Below are 11,266 nucleotides of genomic sequence, written 5' to 3' on the forward strand. Positions count from 1 at the left end.
CTTTTTGTAACACCCTGTATAGTCGATAGACGCCTTCTAGTTACGTCATGCTGTCTCAAATGGACGATGGATATGTTGGTATGGCTCACAACAGCAAGGTCTTCGGTGCCTGCGCGAAAACACATAGAGACGTGCGTCGGTAAAATACATTAAACAGGAGGCTAAAACAGCACGTAAAACGAAGGTAGCAGAAGGTGGAAAACTTCGTGCGTACCCGCACAGACGCACGGAACTAAGTATTGCGTCAGTATTAAAACATTAACTGCACAGGAGGGACGGTTATTGAATACATAGCAATAACTTCGGAAAACGACAGCCTCTTCATGAATGATTGTTGATTTACGTTAGGGCATAGTTTAGACGCAGAAATTGCTCTCACAAGCCAGGCAAATCCTCTGATTGGCTTGTGAGTACTTGTGTGTGTGAATTCCTAAGGAACCAAACTGCTGAGGTCATCGGTCCCTAGACTTACGCACTACTTAAACTAACTTATGCTAAGAACAACACACACACCCATGCCCGAGGGAGAACTGGAACCTCCGGTGGAAGCGGGCGCGCAGTCCGTGACATGGCGCCTCAACCGCGCGGCCACGACGCACGGCCTGTGAGTACTTACACGATAGTTAAGCGAACGTAGTAAGGAAACCGAAAAGGGACTGTGAAGGTTGCGTTTTATATCATTTGAACGCTTTGGTTGTGTGTTATATAATTTATATACTTTGCCCATCTTATCCTAAATTAAATTGTTGATGACGTCAGTCTCAGTGCAGAATGAGACGAACTTGAAACCTCATTTAAAGTAATGCATGTGCCATTTACATTCCACTAAAAACCCATTAAAAATAAAAGAGAGCCATTCCACTGCATTAACAAAGAACAGACCATACTACACCCAGCTTCTCAATAATCTAGTCATCAAAGATAATCAGTAAGTTTCCAGTAACCATAACGTTTTTAGTTGCAATTAAATCAAATTAAGAGGAATCAGAGGGTTTATGGACCGCCAATTCCTATTCCATCGACCAATTTCTTAGCAGAGCTGACGCACATATATTGTTACTAATATAAGAAAAACGAGTATTACGTGAAAGTTGAGAAATACAACTTCAGTGCAGTAATACTAACTGAATCAGGAAGTAATGTAAACAGTTTCCGCTTGAATGACACGTCGCTGCAAATAGCCTCTGAATTACTTTTCCCCGTTCTGTGCATTTAAAATTACACTGTGTGTTTAAAAATACCGTATTCATATTGAAATACAGGAATTCAAAGCTTAAAATCGAATATAATCAGTTCTTTCTCTAAGAATTCTTTTGCATTGATCTTCATCTCTGTAGTAGATAGATTATTTTCTGGTCAAAACATTTTATGAATTCAGAACGTCTGCTATTACTGAAGTGTGATAGAGTACATCTTATCATGAAACTTTGTGTCAGATTAAAACTGTGTGCCGGACCGAGACTCGAACTCGGGACCTATTAAAACTGTGTGCCGGACCGAGACTCGAACTCGGGACCTATTAAAACTGTGTGCCGGACCGAGACTCGAACTCGGGACCTTTGCCTTTCGCGGGCAAGTGTTCTACCAACTGAACTACCCAAGCACTACTCACGCCCCGTCCTCATAGCTTTACTTCCGCCAGTACCTCGTCTCCTACTTTCCAAACTTCACACAAGCACTCCTGCGCAGGAGCCAAAAGTCCCGAGTTCGATTCTCGGCCCGGCACACAGTTTTAATCCGCCAGGAAGTTTCATATCAGCGCACATTCCGCAGCAGAGTGAACGTATCCTTCTGGAAACATCTGATCATATTTAACGATTTCCTTAGAAGTGTTGTAACTTTTCTTTATAAAAAAAAAAGGTCCCTGTTGTATGACGTTTAGTGTGACTTGCGAAAAGCAAACGCATATGTAAGTTTAGCGACGCTAAGCAGTACCCTCATGTTCTATACATTCACACACACACACACACACACACACACACACACATACATACATACATACGGGGAGAGAGAGAGAGAAGAGAGAGGGGGAGAGAGAGAGAGGGAGAGAGAGAGAGAGAGAGAGAGAGAGAGAGAGAGAGAGTGAGAGAGAGAAAGAGACTGATCGAGAAAGGTAGGGAGGGAGGCAGGAGGAGACTGGGAGGCAGAGAAGAACAGAGAGGAACATATTTTTTCATCCAGGTAATTAAATGAAATTCTGTTCCAAACAATAATTCATTTTCCCAAACGATAATTTATTTTGCAGGTTTTGGTTTCATACACAGGGTGTTACAAGAAGGTACGGCCAAACTTTCAGGAAACATTCCTCACACACAAAGAAAGAAAATATGTTTTGTGGACATGTGTCCGGAAACGCTTACTTTCCATGTTAAAGCTCATTTTATTACTTCTCTTCAAATCACATTAATCATGGAATGGAAACACACAGCAACAGAACGTACCAGCGTGACTTCACACGCTTTGTTACAGGAAATGCTCAAAATGCCTTCCGTTAGCGAGGATACATGCATCCACCCTCCGTCGCATGGAATCCCTGATGCGCTGATGCAGCCCTGGAGAATGGCGTATTGTATCACAGCCGTCCACAGTACGAGCACGAAGAGTCTCTACATTTGATACCGGGGTTGCGTAGACAAGAGCTTTCAAATGCCCCCATAAATGAAAGTCAAGAGGGTCGAAGTCAGGAGAGCGTGGAGGCCATCGAATTGGTCCGCCTCTACCAATCCATCGGTCACCGGATCTGTTGTTGAGAAGCGTACGAGCACTTCGACTGAAATGTGCAGGAGCTCCATCGTGCATGAACCACACGTTGTGTCGTACTTGTAAAGGCACATGTTCTATAAGCACAGGTAGAGTATCCCGTATGAAATCATGATAACGTGCTCCATTGAACGTAAGTGGAAGAACATGGGGCCCAATCAAGACATCACCAACAATGCCTGCCCAAACGTTCACAGAAAATCTGTGTTGATGACGTGATTGCACAATTGCGTGAGGATTCTCGTCAGCCAACACATTTTGATTGTGAAAATTTACAATTTGATCACGTTGGAAGGGAGCCTCATCCGTAAAGAGAACATTTGCACTGAAATGAGGATTGACACATTGTTGGATGAACCATTCGCAGAAGTGTACCCGTGGAGGCCAATCAGCAGCTGATAGTGCCTGCACACGCTGTACATGGTACGGAAACAACTGGTTCTCCCGTAGCACTCTCCATACAGCGACGTGGTCAACGTTACCTTGTACAGCAGCAACTTCCCTGACGCTGACATAAGGGTTATCGTCAACTGCACGAAGAATTGCCTCGTCCATTGCAGGTGTCCTCGTCGTTCTAGGTATTCCCCAGTCGCGAGTCATAGGCTGGAATGTTCCGTGCTCCCTAAGACGCCGATGAATTGGTACGAACGTCTTCCTGTCGGGACACCTTCGTTCTGGAAATCTGTCTCGATAGAAACGTACCGCGCCACGGCTGTTGCCCCGTGCTAATCCATACATCAAATCGGCATCTGCCAACTCCCCATTTGTAAACATTGCACTGACTGCAAAACCACGTTCGTGATGAACACTAACCAGTTGATGCTACGTACTGATGTGCTTGATGCTAGTACTGTAGAGCAATGAGTCGCATGTCAACACAAGCACCGAAGTCAACATTACCTTCCTTCAATTGGGCCAACTGGCGGTGAATCGACGAAGTACAGTACATACTGACGAAACTAAAATGAGCTCTAACATGGAAATTAAGCGTTTCCGGACACATGTCCACATAACATCTTTTCTTTATTTGTGTGTGAGGAATTTTTCCTGAAAGTTTGGCCGTACCTTTTTGTAACAACCTGTATAGCTATCAAAGTAAGGTCTTAATGACTTGAGACTGAAATTTAGCCATAAGATTTTAATTAATGTGAGTCATATATGGAAGTTCGACTGAGGAGCGGAGGGTACAAAGAGAGGCAGTGTGAAGAAAATTACACAGAAATCGTTGGTGATGATTGTTGTGTTAGAATTGCACCTGCAGAACTTTCTGCGCAAATGTTGAAACACATTGTACAGCTTTAAAATACAACAAAAGAAGATCCCACTTCATTATTTCATAAAAATGACCAGAAAAAAATTGAGTATCAGTTCACTCATTAATGCAAACATATTATGAAGACAGAGACTCGAATATTTAACAAAAGGAGCTACTTTACACCCTCTACCACAGGAACAGCACAGAATGTATATTTATGCAAATGAATTTAGTTACTCTGAAAATCAAAGTAAATATCTCAGTTACATGACCTGAAGTTCAACAACCCTGCAGTAGAAGCGGAAAGTGAAAACAGCTAAATGTAAAGTTTGTCCATAAACTCTGTCGTTCCTGAGAGCGACGCATTTTGCTTTACGCTTCCCTCCGTTTGTTTTCTGGACACAAACAGCATGGAACAACAGTGTGAAAGCGCAGGGAGCGCAGAAGTGGATTACGGGCTTCTACAGACGGACGCTACTCCGCTGTACGAAGAAAAGTGGCCGTACACTGTCCATTTCCACCCCAGGTCTAGCAAGAAAGGAGACACGGCCGGACGTATTAGCTACCGGGAGAAGACCAAGTCTAATATTTATTTATTCAGTTCCGTAGTAACACTGTTGAAATTGCGAGGAAATACGTTCTGGGAAGTGTCGCCCATTATGTTTCCTCTTCCCACGAAATGTCCACAGTGAGAACAGCTAATACAGAAGTTTACCGACAATTGTTCTTCCCACAGCCACTCGAGAGTAAAACAGGGAATGGGGCATCAGTTAGAGGTCCCACAAATACTCTACGTCACTCACCCTTAGTTGGCTTGTCCAATGTGAAACTAAAGCTACTAGGTTAAGTAATGAGTCACTACACAACCTGTAATTAAATATAAAATACACAACAAGAGAATTAGAGCAATTCGTCCATGTCCCACACGGAGTGGTCTCTTGGATGTAGAGAGGAGTCAGATGTATACATTTAATTAAAGTAAGTGCCGTACAGTGAAATGACTATACATTGCAGTATTACATTATAATTCAAATTATAAATTAACCTAAAACATTAAATTTGGGAGTTTCTGTCAAGGTTCTCTTCATTGAAGTAGAAAGACTTGCCCAGCTGAGAGTTTCTTTTTCAGACTTAATCTCAACTCCAATATCTATATAATACTTAAAGAGCCTTGGTAAGTTTAAACTCCTTGTGCACCCGGTATCGGAGTCCTTTGTGTGATAGTGTTAACGACGTAAACTCTTTGTAGAGATTGGTTTTGAAGCTAAGTTGAAGTTTATGTTTCTGACTGTGTTTTGTGAAAAAGGAAATATTGGTAATGTCAAGAGACATTAATGCGTATCTGTGTTATGAAGTAGTTGCCAAATTCCCATTTTTTTGAAGGGGACTTTGCAGTATGTTCTAGACTTGATTCTTACAACACATTTCTGTATTCTGGAAGCATTATCCGTGCTACTTGAATTTCCCCAGAAAATGATTCCCTGTTCTATAAGTGTATGGATTTGTACAGAATAAACTAGATTCTTCATTTTAAATCGCCTATAGTAGTAATTATGTGTAGTGCAACACAGCTGAACCAAGGTACTTCATGAACTCTACGCAATTGGGGTTTCCATTTGAGGTTGTGATCATTTCATTGTTTGAAAAACATTTTTGGAGCTCATGAAGTCCTGTGAGATGTAGTGAACTGTGTGTATTGAGTCTTGCAAAAATTCAGTTATAATTTATTTGCCTTGAACCATCTGATGATATTTTCAAATATTTCATTAGCTACCTGGTATTAGTATTTTTATTCCTACACTTGGGTCAACTGCAAAAAGTCTTCAGCATGTACAACGGCTATTGGAAGATCATTTACGTATGTTAGAAACTAAGGAGATCCAAAACTAATGAAGTGGTATTCCACATCCGACTGGTTGAAACTGTGAGTGGCTATTGTTCTGCGTCTGACACAGAACTATTACACATTGCATTCTGGCATCCAGAAAAAATGAAGCCTTGAACCAGCTGTACCTACTATTTCTTACTATTTTAAAATTTACATTAGAAGATCATGCTTCACAGAATCGCAAAATATCCACAGTGGCAGTGATTTCTGATTTATTGATTCTAGTCTACCATCAATCAAGGTAAATATATCTTTCTCGTTTCATAGCCTTTTCTGATGGCCAGCCTTTTCCTGTACTAAGTGTGCATAAAGTCTGTTGCTATTATTTTCTTGATATTTTTATAATGTTAGCAGTAATGAGATGGGTCGGTATTTGTTTATTAACGTATTGTCTTTTTTTGTCAAACGGCTCCACAGTTACATATTTAACTGTTTCTGGCAAGTACCGCTAAGAAGATTCATTACATACGAGCGAGTAACTCAATATATTGCTAGGTTCAGGTCAACGACCTTTCGTCATAACCATTGGAAAACTCCTTTTTAATAGAGTTGATAACGTCGAAGACTTCTTTTGTAGATGTAGAATGAAGCTGAATTTTACCAAAATTGGTTTGAGAAGTTTTTCTAAGGAACTGTAGGCTATTTACTAAGGAAGTGTTCATACGAAATTACCGCTATCCGCTGATGACAGAAAAAGTTGTTACAAGTGTCTGCAATTTTAGAACTTTGTTTCGTCAGTTCATTGTCCACCTTTAAAGGAATTTGTTCATTTTTATATGTTTTTCCTATGTATTTTTTTACTCTATTCCAAATAGTTTTGAGGTTGTTGCTGGACCAAATTACTTTTTCTTGAAAGAACAAACATCATGACGCTCTGATGAATTTGCTTCAAATTTTACAGTTGGTAATGCTATTTAAAATTGCCATCATCCGTGTCCCTTGCTGCCAGTAGAGTCTTTTCTTGGTTTTGCATGGCTTTCTGATTCAATTTTTAATGCAGGTTTTAGGTACATTTCTTAGGAAAAAAGTTTTCATAGTAGCCACTTGCACCAGTGGTGCTGTGCACGTCTATCCTCAATATATTTCGTGAATTCTATGTCAATTCCTCAGTTTTATTTTCATATATTGCCCGCGCAATTCATGCAATCTAATATAGAATGTCAGCAGTTGACCATCGTAGTCTGAGAGACCTTAAACTTTTTGTATACAAAACACATGTGTTACTAAAAAATAAAAGATTTTTACCATAAGGTAGTTTTGAACTTCAATTTGGAAATATGATGTTTACACTAAAAGTTTCCAGTTCTGCTGGATGCCAATCGAAAATGAAACCTGACAAATAGTACATATAACTTTTGTACAATGTTTAATTAAATATTATCAGAGCTCAAATCGTTTATCGTTTAATGTTCACTTAGCGAATGTGACAGTTCTTTTAATGAGTACACGTCATTAACCATAAATCACTTATGGGAGTAAACATACATGGATGGCAGAGCTAGAATTTAGAGACAACAACGGCCTCCATCAAGTTCGTGGACATACTGTACATCATGGACATATTTTAACTGAGTTAAGAAAATTCTCTGTGAAGCGTAGTGTTGCGCAAACATAGGATATCTTAAGAATAATAGACTGTAGGTATGCAAGCTGCAATTCAGCGACAGTGAATATTGTTATTACAGTACAGACAGCGGCATTTAAATTGCATTTTATGTTATTCTTAACTTTCTCTAAAAATACAGGACGTTCAATATTACTAAAATAGCTTAGATCGGTAATACTGGCAGATAAATGACGTGACTCCAAACATTAACTTCCTAGACGGAGTCCGTATTTTGCGCCACATGTCAGAAACTGAAGATCGAATTCAGTCAGGAAATTCTAGATTCAAACTTTGATAATTGTAAGATAGCAAATCTAAATTATTTTTCCGCACAAGCAATGGAAAATCTATGCCATTGCACGTGCCGAAGGTGGTAACTTGAGATTTAATGGTACACTGTTCTGCCTACAGTTGAAATATTGTTGAATGACTGACGTAACAAAAGAACGGTCACAAATCTGTCGGTAGACGCCAGTTAGAGCTGATTAAGATAAATTGCAGGGTACGGGTTCCACAACCATTTCGTTAACACTGCACCTTTGAAAAGTCAATGATTGAAAATAATGATTTCGCTGAGAGGGTGCCTGCATCTTGAAAGTGTTTGATAACAATGTGTTAATCCCCTTCTTGGCCTCAATGTTCAGACGTAATTCTTGCAATAAAATCATCATTAGGGCAGTTCTCTTATGCTCTCAAAATAAAGTAATTAGTTATAAAATAAGATTCCTTCAAAATGAAACACCAGTTTATACAACTTTCTTCCATATTCCCTCACTCTTGAATAAGCGCAAAATAATTTTCACTTTTCTTCATACATGGAGAATATTTTTCACGTGGGTGCTATGGATACAAGTTACACTCTTACCATCCCACTTTCGATCAACGGCACAGTTTCAGAACGACTTCTCCTCCTTCACAGCTCACAATCAACTCCCTACTGAAAAGAATAAAACAGACCTAAGATAGAAAAGCTTTTCCTCCATAACTCATAGGATATGATACATATCGATATTTGTTCACCGATGACGTATATGTAGAATGGTTTACATCGAATAATCATTCCGTTTGTTAATTTTGGATAATAAATTGGGAAACAATAAATTTTAATCGGCTTCTTAACAGATTTATACTTTCTTAGTAACAAAATTCTCTGCTGTTGTTAAGTGAAAATACAATTAGCCGTACATGATAGTGTGCAACGACACAGGTTTTCAGATTAAACCAAAGTAAATACACGCGATATAAGTAATGTGGGTCCCCAAACATCTAACTAAACCAATAAACTCACATGGAAAATGTATACGTCCCCAGTGCTACAAAATATTATAAAGTGTAGTGTGTTGTGTATTTAGTTACAGCCGTTTCGTCATCCACTATACTCCAGTATTACATAGTTGTTGGTTCCTTATAATGTACATTTTAATATTTCTGATGACAATTGTTCATGAAACTTCCTGGAAGATTAAAACTGTGTACCCGACCGAGACTCGAACTCGGGACCTTTGCCTTTTGTGGGCAAGTACTCTACCATCTGAGCTACCGACGCACTACTCACGCCCGGTCCTCAGAGCTTTCCTTCTGGCAGTATCTCGTCTCCTACCTTCCAAACTTCATATCAGCGAAGCTTTGGTCCCTATTACTGTACAGTTCATGTCTTACATGATGTTTCTTATAGCTGCCGACAGACTTGAAGTAAGTTGACTATGTACTGTTTGGTGTAACTTGCCTCTGCCCGTTAACTTATTTCCCTTATCGCAAAAAAAATGGCTCTGAGCACTATGGGACTTAACATCTAAGGTCATCAGTCCACTAGAACTTAGAACTACTTAAACCTAAATAACCTAAGGACATCACACACATCCACGCCCGAGGCAGGATTCGAACCTGCGACCGTAGCGGTCGCTCGGCTCCAGACTGTAGCGCTGCAGAGTGAAAATCTCATTCTGGAAACATCCCCCAGGCTGTGGCTAAGCCATGCCTCCGCAGTATCCTTTCTTTCAGGAGTGGTAGTTCTGCAGGGTTCGCAGGAGAGCTTCTGTAAAGTTTGGAAGGTAGGAGACGAGATACTGGCAGAAGTGAAGCTGCGAGACCGGGCGTGAGTCGTGCTTCGGTAGCTCAGATGGAAGAGCACTTGCCCGCGAAAGGCAAAGGTCCCGACTTCGAGTCTCGGTCGGGCACACAGTTTTAATCTGCCAGGAAGTTTCATATCAGCGCACACTCCGCTGCAGAGTGAAAATCTCATTCTGGACAATTGTTTACATTATTATAAACCATTGTTAGGTCCATTTACCTCGTACAGCAAAATAGATGTTTCTTATTACATTGAGCAGCGCTACCTCAAGGAATTTTCGGCGTATTTTAAAACTAGAGAAGATATGATCACAGTGTAGAGAAACGTTTTTAATTGGTAGCGATTGAACAAAAAAGCTAGACATTTATAAGAAGTTAACCGTTCTGTGTGTGTGCACCGCTCACCTACTGGTAATGTGGATACTTTCTTTAACAAATAAACTGAAATCCAGGAAAGAATCTCATACTCCTGACCTAGCATAACAACATATGGAGACGTGAGTATTAACATAGATGTTTCTGGTAAAATTAGTAATAGCTTCTTCAACATTTCGAGCTTTTTTGGTTTATCACGAATCACTTTTATACCATGTATTTACAGGTATTGACAAGGAAAATTGTAAAGTATTTATAGGAGATCTTTGCCTTTCGGATCATTACTGTCATATAAAGCTAAAGAGAGTCTTAGTGAAACCTGGAAAGCTGCAGGCCTCCAAAGGGTCTTTTCGGAACGTAAGATATATACATTTTCTAGGACATTGGCAACAACAACCTGCGATGATGTGCATGTGAAAAACAATGTAGATACTAAGTTCTCTAAACATTGTTTAAATGATAGGCTGCTGAATTTTGGTCGAGCTGTCTAACATTAGTAGAAAGGACAATTGTGGGTGACGTGTAGCGCTATGGTAGATCAGGAATTGCTGCACACAAGTCGAGCGCCGAACCGGGAAGGAGCACGTGACACGGGTTCAGGTGGTACATTCTCCCAGGCACACAAAGTGTGGCGGCTCGTGCAGTACAGAAGTAAACGAGTAAACATACTGACCAGAATCTCAGTCTGCATGCTTAGCTTTGGTGAAGATTAATAAAAATTAGCATTTGATTTTAGTTTAGTTTCCCCTCTCTGGGAGAGGGGGCGGGTTGAGATAAGCCTCTCGGCCCACTTTTTATCCGCCCTTCAGCTGAAGGGAAAACACAGTCTGGATCGACCGGCCAGCAATGGCAGTCACTTCATACTACATTCGGCGTGTCAACCAAATCGCCTGTGACAATAACGGGTAACAACAAATAAACTGAATCTCTGTTGGTCCATTATGGCCAGGGGACATCGGCTGGTATGTACTTTTCAATTCAATAAACCTCACCAACAGCGGCACACTTGAAGATATTTTATTTTATTTCGAGAGCAACCAGTTTCGGCAATTCATTTTTCCAGCTTCAGGCCCAATACGCATCTTTTGAATCAACGAGCTCATCCTATAGTGCCATCAAACTGTATATCGTGAATCTCAATTGTTGTGCAGCTGATTCAGACGAAAGTGTTGAAAGGTCTCTGTTGGATTCCTTTCATGTTAATTTCTTAAATATGTTGTCATTTACGGCATAAATTCCTCTTCTAAATTTACTGTGGTGTTTCTGACTATCTGGGAGGAGACTGAGCAGTGAAATGTGTTAATTTTACACA

This window comes from Schistocerca americana, chromosome 3, assembly GCF_021461395.2.
Source record: "Schistocerca americana isolate TAMUIC-IGC-003095 chromosome 3, iqSchAmer2.1, whole genome shotgun sequence".
NCBI classification, from domain to species: domain Eukaryota; kingdom Metazoa; phylum Arthropoda; class Insecta; order Orthoptera; family Acrididae; genus Schistocerca; species Schistocerca americana.